Source organism: Pavona decussata, unplaced genomic scaffold (assembly GCF_977016875.1).
Source record: "Pavona decussata unplaced genomic scaffold, jaPavDecu1.1 SCAFFOLD_137, whole genome shotgun sequence".
NCBI lineage: Eukaryota > Metazoa > Cnidaria > Anthozoa > Scleractinia > Agariciidae > Pavona > Pavona decussata.
Window position 1 is genome coordinate 1,655,586 of NW_028145550.1, and position 10,112 is coordinate 1,665,697.

Sequence of the window (10,112 nt, forward strand, 5' to 3'; positions counted from 1 at the left end):
CCGCCAAAAGACTTAGTATATACAAGAAAAAGTTTGTACACACCTTTTATTTAATCAATTGATTTTTACTTAATTAATTAACTAAAAGCATTCATTGAATAAGACAAAGAAAATAAAGGACACAATGAAATTGAAACAATTGTTTGGTTGAGTGTGACTTTTATTGTTGAAAGTTCTTTAATTATATTACTATTAAGCTTACTTGCTGAATGCAAATATAAATTTGGATATGAAAAATTAAAAAAAAAAAACGGCGCATGCGTAATTTTGGCGCCCGTATTTTTTGTAAGTCTTTTGGCGGGAAAATCAAAATTTTCAAACAGACAGTAACGATATGGACAAATAAAAAAAAAAAAATGGCGCATGCGTATTTGAAGCGCCCGTATTTTTTCTAAGTCTTTTGGCGGGAAAATTTGACAAAATTGAACAGCACTTACCCTAACAACAAACGTGAGTCAAAAAATAATAAGTTTCGCAAGAATTTATTTATTTTGAACATGCGGTTGTCAATCAAATTTGATTAAAACATGAACGACTTGGATTGTGGCATGTTAAACTTAGCTATAAATTTCCATTTCTAGACAAATAAACTAATTTAAGCCAAAAAGTCTTGCAAATGATCATAGGAAAACTGCTAGTTTAATTTCCTAAACTTCGAACACGAAGACGCACCTACTTTCACTTATTTGTTGTTATAACGAGCGAATCAAATATGTTGGCAATGATTTAGTTGAAATCTTTATTTTGAAATCCATGGTTTTAAGCGACATTGTACTTGAAAACGTTTTAGCCCGCTGAAAAATTAAGCAAAATGCAAATTTAAAAAGTTTACAATTGACTGTAATCACCGGCTATACACTAAAATTTGAAATTGAACTTCAAGAAAAATACTTAAAGTGGCCTAAAATTGAAAGAAAATTCTAATCCAGTTTAGATTGAAACGCAGAATTTTGCTTACGGTCGGTCGCTTTGGTATGAATTTGTTTTGTACATATCAATGGTTTAAAACTAAAGACATATTTGCTTTCCAAACCCGACAAAAATTAATAGTACGTTTCTTTAACGTAGAAAACAACATTTCTCTCCGTCCTGTTACGAAATCTAAACAATGCAATGTGGCTTACCGAAAAGTGAAATTTCTTGAAAGCGATAAAAATTACAAAAAATGTGTTGAAAATAATTCACGTGGAAAATAAAATGCTAATCGAGGCTCTTTGATAAAGTGCGTTTTCGTGTTTACAGAAAATTCAGTTCCTGGAAGAAAATAAAATTCTGAAATTAGTCGGCTTTTGGAAAATAACTAAGACTTATGTTCTACCTTGACTAAAAAGTGCTTGACAAGCTCTTGTTCCCATGCTTGTGTTGTCAAGGCTTGTCATCTACAAAGCGACCTGAAAAAAATTAAACAAAATCTGCAATTAGAAAGTTAAATTATAATAACCTCTATTTATATTGGATTAGTCTATAACATCAATTATTTAAGGTTCGAAATCTTTTGCTTTGGCAACTAAAATATTGAAAAAAATATTTAGTCTCTTGGACATACTATTTACTTTCTTCTCAACAAGGATGCAATTGAATGCGTTTAACTTGGTTTAACTACGTATAAACCTTTGGTATGCGAAACTCCAAATTGCATGTGAAATTGGGAAGCTATGGACAAACCCAACAAGGACGAAAGAGCTCCCCTTCATCTGTCATTGCTCAGGTTAAGTTTCTAGTGTGTGTAGGGGTATTGAAGGGTATGTGGAGTGTTTTCAATGATTTGTATAACCTTGTTCCCAGCGTCAAACTGCATCCGCTCTATTTCTCCTTCAAGAAAGGAAGATAGAGAAACCTTGGAATTCTTACGATCGCCAGACAATGAGGTCTACAAATTTTGCACAATGGGTTTGTGTGTAAGCCTTAAAGTGATAATACAAGAGACCATTTTTAACGCAACAATGTTGCGTTGATAAGCTGGCTTCCTCTCACCACTATAACACGAAATACTCTGGCAAAAAAAAACGTCTCCATATTTTTTGTTATAGACTGGGAATTTTACCCTCGACTTTTGATTTCAACGAGCTTTTCTGGAATGGCACAAAGTCAGCAAAAGGAAGGTCTCCCCAAAACATTATGTTGCACAAAGTTTTTTGAGCCAGAGTCCCCATTACTACAGACTATAGACACCAATGAACAGTATCCATTTTGGCGCGAACAGAAGGACATCCAGGGCCAGTTCCTCGAAGGTCCCAAAAGTTAATGGACCTTTTGAATACCTTCTTGAATCAACTGGTGTTAAGTACTAGTTCAATCTCCCCAAAATGTTGCCTAAAGTTATATCAAACCTTCAAAATCAATTAATAGGGTGGAATTTCAGAAACCACGACGGAAGCGTCAACGAAAACGGCGCTTAAAAATATAACTTCACGTTATTTAATATACTACTTCCGCGATTATTCCAATGTAGCCGAACTATCCAATAACAGAACTGGTCGGAAGTTGAGACAGAGAATGACAAATTTACCGTCACCAGTCACCTTCACGATATCCACAAAACCTTGAATTTGGTCATTTCACGTTGTTATTTGGCCTGTTATGGCGAAGAAATGTACCAAAATTTAAAACGCACGTGCAGGGCCGTTGTTTTCCTCTTTAAACCCTATTGTTTTGTAACTTTCTCATTGCTGTCGCCTTAGCAGCTCCTTAAACTCCCTAATACTGAATCGCTGATGAGATCTAAACATTGTACACGTAAATAAGTTCTCACCCTTCTACCTACCGCTTCTCCTGTCCACCCTCCACAATGCCCTCTCCCGTAATTACTTGTTGATTTCTTTGGAGTCAATTTTGGTTATGGCCTAGTCAATTCTAAGCGAGACCAAACCAAGCATGGACACCCCCATGCCCCACCCATATCCCCACCCCTTCCTCCTTCCGGGTATTTGTCGGGAATTTGCCATTTTCTCTTCGGAGAACTGAAAATGCCCCACGGTGGGGTCAGCCAATACTGATCCAAACACCTCTTGGTATGGCTCAAAAAGCGTGCAGATGCCCGTCACGCTTAGCTCATTGCTCCTCCCAAAAACAAACATTCAACATCTACATACTAAAAGTTTGTATCTCAAATCAAAAATATTATAATTTTGCCTCCATAGTGTACGAGAATGTAAAGATGATAGGGAAACGAAGAATGCAACTACGTAAGGCTGCTGATGTTCAGGTGTACCTGGCTTTTTGAATGGATTAAATCTGCGCATCACAGAGGTCACAAAACCAAACTAAATAGCTAGATATTTGACTCAAGCATTGAAATATGCGAATTTCTCCGTTGCTGCAAATACGCCACCATGGGGATCAACAAAATGACAAATGTTCGACATATACCCGGGGTGGGGCGGGGGAAACCATCGTTATTGGAAATGACTCAGTCACTATTATCTGCGGACTCCTTGGAGAATCCAATATGGCGGATCTAAGGTGGCTGATTTTTCTGTGACATAGGTTGAAGTATCTCCTCATGTTAGAGGCCTACAATAACCTCCAAGCAATCAAGTAATTATGGGAAGAGGGGTGGTAGGTTGAAGGGTAGAAGCAGCAGGCTTGGAGTCAGGAGAGACGCTATGTGTTTCCCACTGGGTAAAATAATCCGGCCTTTAGAGTCTGGAATGAAAGTGAAAATTGGGTATGGTAGAGATGGAACCCATCCCAGATTGCAATCGTTAGTATCCCTTGAATTATCCAAGCGATAATGACTAACCTCCAATTGAAGGATATCAAATTGTTTTGTCTATAAACGTAATGCTACTCTGCCAAACATGTTGACGCGGTTTCACTCATTTCACTTATAGACACTGAGTTAATTGTCGAATTTACAATGTCGGCGTGGTAAGATAGTCACAATACATATTACAAAATAAATTTGAAATTCGTATTTGAATTTGCCTCCAGAATAAACCTCGAGATTTGGACCAAAAAGCGAAAGTTTTTCAACCGTTGAGTTTTACACCGTTCCCATCCTTATCTCTCAGTTCGTCTGCTATCACTAATGACACGTTGAAGCGGTGAGTATGTGGCAGAAGTGGGAGCAGCTATCCCTTTTATAGTACAGATTCTTGCTTAAACGAAGGCAATGCATTCGGAAATTCCAGCAGCGCCCCCCCCCCGCCCCCCCGCCCACACACACAGACGGGTATTTATCCAACCCGGGGCATTTGACGGCCTCGCGAATTTACTTCAAGGCGCTCTCGCTTTCCTTCAATGATAAGTTCATCGGCAGAGACGTAAAATTCGGGATTTCCTACATCTTACGAAGACAAAAATGAGATGGTAGTTCCACAGATCGAACAGTTAATAGAACGATAATGAGAAATGAGACTTATTTGAGCTTCATTTAGCCTGAATTAACTTTCATTTGAATGAAGATACGTAAGCCCAGAGACAGAGAAATCAACTTATTTTCAGTTTTTACGCCTCGTTTGTCCCGGCTGTGGGGTATTTGCTGGTTTGCTTTCAAAAATTCCTAATACCCGAAGGTTTGCCCGTGGGGGGTGGGGCGTGGGAGGGGGAGGGGATGGACATTGTTAGAAATGACTTATGCATTAAGACGCGTATTAATAGTTATATATACAGTTGCATATACAGACGTTCTACCAAAAAAAGGAATTTGATTATTATATAGGCTTATATTATTATATAACTACATGATAAATTAAATCAAGCTAACTGTGAATGTAATGTTATGTTATTTTGTAATTAGTGTTAGTGAGTAGCGTAAGCGTTAGTGTAATTAACTTTGTATTTGTTTGTATTACTCTAGTATTTGTGCTTTACAGCTGTAAGTGAAAATAAAAAAATGTTAAAAAAAAAGATGTAAAAAAAACATGTAAATTTTTGGTCTGCACCGGTTTCAGTAGCAAGCTTTGGCAACGACGATGGCGACGGCAGCGTTAACGTAACAATCTAAATCAATTCGCGTTTTATCAAACGTCGTCGCGATTATTCCACCTCGCTTTAAAACGTCAAATGTAGATTTTTTTTCTCTTCTCACACCCACTTGGAAAGAAAACGACTGCTACGTAGACTGAGAACTCTCGTTCAAGAACTCTGGCAAAATTTTGAATTGACCGAATGCCTGAAATACTTTCGGAGGAATGGCTTTTAATTGAGACAAACACTATTTTCTAGACTTCAGAGAGCATTTTAGACGATTTAGCCCAAGTTTGCCTGAATAGTGAACAGAAATACTATTTGCCCCTCGAAAATTTGGTTTCCTCGAAAACAGAAGGCTTTTTCAATAAATTCAAATTTTCGAACGAGTCGAACTTCACTCGCTGTTCCTTTAAAATTTCACTTTAAAATTACATGATGTTTTATACAAACGAGATTTCGAAATTTTTCCCATTTTTCCTAGTGCCGAGACACTGACTGAGAGTGACATTGGCACAATATCGCGCGCAAGAAAGTTGGAGCGTGTGATGGGAGCCTCTACTCCTCCTAAATTGTTAAAAATGATGTTTAAATTTCAAAGCTTAGTTTAAAAGTTAAAAAAAACATTTTAGTGTAGTAAAACTTGCATAGGATTATCACTTGTCTTCATTGTTAAACTTCCCGCGCGCCGCCATTTTGCGTCTTATGACGTCATATGGTCACCGCTATTGCCAGGAAGCAGATGTTCTTCTGTGTAGAATAATTGGGCAACCACATAACGTCATAGAATCCAAATTGGTGGCGCACAGAAAATTTAAAAGCAAAAATAAGCGATGATAAAACCGATTTGGAGAACAGTAAAATGCTATCTCCATTTTTTTCTCCGCCATTTTGCGTCTTATGACGTCATATGGTCACCGCTATTGCCAGGAAGCAGATGTTCTTCTGTGTAGAATAATTGGGCAACCACATAACGTCATAGAATCCAAATTGGTGGCGCACAGAAAATTTAAAAGCAAAAATAAGCGATGATAAAACCGATTTGGAGAACAGTAAAATGCTATCTCCATTTTTTTCTCTGAAGCTTTGAGATTTAGACACCATTTCCAACAATTTAACGTCCATTTGAAGAACGAGTGGAATTTCTCCCTAACAACAGGAATATCTTCATCATTCTTCTTCGAAAATGTTGCGTGCAACAATTCTGGTATGGACACACCATGTTACGTGCAACGCTACGCGCAATGTCACAGCACGCTTTAGAATGGGTCGCTATCAATACCAAATATTCGATATCATTTGCCATTAGGTATTGATACTCATGAGAAATAAATATCGTTTTCATAGATCACGAGACAAAGAGCGTGGAATTCATTTACCGGACAATTAAAGCATGATGCGTTATCTTGGAATGAAAATTTTAAAAAACTGCAAAAGCCGTGAACGAAGATCCTGCTTGCTTGTACGTTGGATCTCACAGGAGATCTAATCAGCCAAACTTGAAAAATAGACGATGAGAAGTCCAAAGACTACTGCAAAGCTGACACATCGTAAGATATTTTAAAACAATATTTCGGCTGGCCAAACCAGCCTTCTTCAGGTTTAGATGTTACTAAATTATATAAATGAAATTACAATATATATCATGGAGGATGTTGCAATACATGGGAGCAGCGGGTTATCTTGGAGTAACTTAATATTTAATCACGATTGCAAGTTTAATGTTGTATGATTCCTACGCTTCCAATTTTCAAGGGCCGTAACCTCCGAAAACCATCTTCAGCAACCCAGCTTAGATAATATTAAAACAAACACAACTTTATCAAAACTCACCATTGTCAGCGATATCTTTGATTTTCTTCTTTTCTTCTTCCTGTCAATCTTTCTCCTTGTCTCGACACGCTATCATAGAGAATGACCACTCATTGTGAGGCACTTGTCAAGATTCTAGTGACAGACAACATGGGACAAGGCAGGGTGGGCTGTAGAGGGGTGCAGACGAGTTGCATACCAACCCGACCCATCAAAAAAAGTCCACGGAATAATCTATTTACGACGGTAACGTACGTGGTATGTGAGAACTTAATGTGCAGTTCAATTTGTTTACAAGGCGAAATCTTGTCCTTGGAAATCTTCTCAGCCCCCAAAACTAGGAAAACTCAGACGCACCTTTCTGTGAGTGAGACCATAAAGACAAACCCACTTCAAATTTACCATTCGCTTGGTACGGTACGCGGTCAAATGCTAGGAGCGTACCAACCCGGGGGGAGGGGAGGGGATATTGATGGTTCGATTTGATCGGTTTTATACCGTTTCCACTCACTGACACGATCGTTTGATCAAAACCAGCAGATGGCAGACCCTTGTAGGTATTTGGTACCAGAATCGTAAACGGCAATTAAAATCGGTGAACATTTCTACTACCCTAAAACAAGCAATCTAGATAAACAAGAGAAAGAGGAACTCACCTTCTGCGATTAATGCGTCTTCTTTCGCTTTGTATTGAACTTCCACTTAAACTCCAATCTGATACATCATGTTCAGTGTTGCCCTTTAAAGTCAACGTAAGTTTGATTAATATGGTGCACAAGTCATAGTAACTGGGGTTATATTAACTGGCCAGTTGTAATGCACGTCAAAAGAATCAGCTGGGTCGCTTAGGAAAGCCTCTGACACTCAGCCAGCTTTCGATGTCAATGGAATTTGTACGTAAGATAAGTAAGATAGAACATTAGCATTTAAAGGCACCCATGGCAGCTTTACTGAGTTCAGGCTTTATCTTAACTTTACTGACTGTTCAATACCCTGCCTGTCACAGAGTGGCTGCTAGCTGTGCATGGTAACATTAAGTTTCACATCATACGGCTATTTCAATAAAGGTTGTCCGAAAGCCTACAAGACTGTAAGTTGACATGGGAAGCTTATTTCATAACTTTACAAAACTCAACTATAGCTCATCCCTACAGAAAATAAATCACCAGGGCAAATGTTGTTGTTATTTTCTTCCATCCCATGGCACTGCCAATCGTAAAACTGCAGCCACTGACTACGAGATTTACAGCTACCCATAGCACCTTTCGGTCTTGTCGCATAAACCTGAGGCTTTGAAATCCGACAAGTTGATTGAATAGGTTGTAAATCAACAGTGACAGTTCATAACAAAACTAAGTTTGGGGTAGCTTTTGCTTGTATCTAGACGTACAAAAACAGTGAGAGCATATTTGCACTTCTGTTTCCCCACCCGACCCACCTCAGGTCCGGATTTCGTAACAGATCAAGACTCTGGCAAACCTTTGCAGTTAACTCTAATCTTGAATTCCCTAATAACCAGGGGGCCGATTCTCGAAAGTCCCGGTAACTTACCGGGCCCGTTAAGTATACTATTAAATGTTTTTTCGCCGATTACACAGTGATTACAGACATTGTACTTGGCCAATGTTTTCATAGAATTACAAGATTTTAAAATTTAGTATTCAAACCTAACAAAAATTGACTTCTGTTAAGAAAGAGTTTTCACCAAATCACTTATTGGGCGTGGTAAGTTGCCAGGACTTTCGAGAAACGGCCTCCAGGCTCCAGTTGTCCACCTGAGATGAATCACTATTCAAGAGGGGATATATATAACAACCACTCTTTGAACAACTGGGACCGGGCGTTATCCTTGTTTATTTCCACATTCATTAATTATGACCCCAAAGCTAAAGACAAACGGTTGTACTTTGATCAATTAATTTAAGTTGCGATCTGTGTTTAGAAAATGTTGAACAGTTACATCAGGCCTGAGATGACTCTTAGGCTATGGACATATCAAGCATTCTTGAACAAGTTCAGAATATTATTTAAGCAAAAAAGCAAAAACAATAAGCATCAGTCAATCATTTTGTCAGAAAGAAACAAAAATCGCCTGGCTAGCACTTTCCGACGGAAACTTAATGGTTAACGATATTAATTGAATTTTGAATCAACATGTTCCGCTCTTAATTATTGAAGCAAATTTAGCAACTTTGAGTAAGACGAATGACCGGCCACAAAAATTAAACTAATTCACTTGCAACTTGACTTTCATTTCAAGATTAACTTATAAAAAATTGATACATATCGTAGAGAAATTACCTGTCATGGAATGGGAGGTCCTTGAAGTTTCATTTTCGTTGATCAAGTAGTGATGAACGTCAAATCCTTGCTCTCTGCGTTGTTTTGTCTCAAGTGGTGCTTGTTTTACAGTCCTGTGGTTCTCTAGCGTTTTGCAGTCGCCTTGAAGCTATTTAGTAGAGATAATACTCCAAGAAAGCTCATAAACTGGACGGTTAACCGTTACGAACGGCGCCATGTGCAAGAAGATGAGAAAATGAATTAAAGATGAGTTTCAGCAGTATATATTTGCAATTCAAATACCATGACAAGGAATGCAGATGGCAACAAATAATGAAAACTATAGTTTAGGGACGAAAGAAAAAGCACAAAACGCAAACTTTAAACGAAACTTAGTTTGCTGTGGAAAAATATTTCATCAAAACTGCAACCTGCAAGCAATAGAGTCGAAAGAAGCTCGCAGGCTTAGCGAGAAAATGAAAAATTTTCAAACTAACAAAATGCACGTGCTTTCAGTTCCGTTCACGTGCGCTTATCATGGTGCACGTTTTATCGTCCACTGCAAAACAACAACGTAAATTGTTCTAATGCCGTAACTCCATATATACATTAAGGTTGGACATCTGCAGTAGATCTCCACCCCCCCCCAAAAAAAAAAAAATAAATGAATAAATAAATAAATAAAATATATCACATAAGTTGAGCTTAAGAATGAACACTGCACGAAAAATTGGATTTGCTCTATTCTAGCTTTATTCGTATCAAAGATGAGGTCAAATATAATAACATTTTTGACAACACATTTGATACGCATCAAAAATACGTCAAATATGTGACGCCTTTGCATATACCTTTGACTCGAATCAAAAGTGAGTTCAAACGGTATTAAAACAACTTTGACCCTACCTTTGAGCGCGTCAAATTGAAATCAAATAGGTGATGTCAAATGTAGTACAACTTTGACTCCGCCTATGACGCGCATAAAGGTGGATCAAATATGTGATATTTTTACAAATATCTTCGAATCGAATCAAATTTGACTCCACCTTTGACGCGCGTGAATCAAATGCGGCCTTCGTCACTTGTGATTAGAATCAAAGGTGGCCTTT

The 10,112-nt window shown here is 38.0% G+C and overlaps 1 long non-coding RNA gene across 1 annotated transcript; it reads right to left on the reverse strand.

The window, feature by feature from the left end:
• Positions 1 to 853: 853 nt before the first annotated feature.
• On the reverse strand, positions 854 to 9,865 carry LOC146467260 (uncharacterized). The gene is made up of 4 exons (XR_014867806.1): positions 9,025 to 9,865; positions 7,380 to 7,462; positions 6,745 to 6,813; positions 854 to 1,391 (listed from the first exon to the last, which is right to left on the reverse strand). It is a non-coding gene; the product is annotated as an uncharacterized LOC146467260 (long non-coding RNA).
• Positions 9,866 to 10,112: the final 247 nt, after the last annotated feature.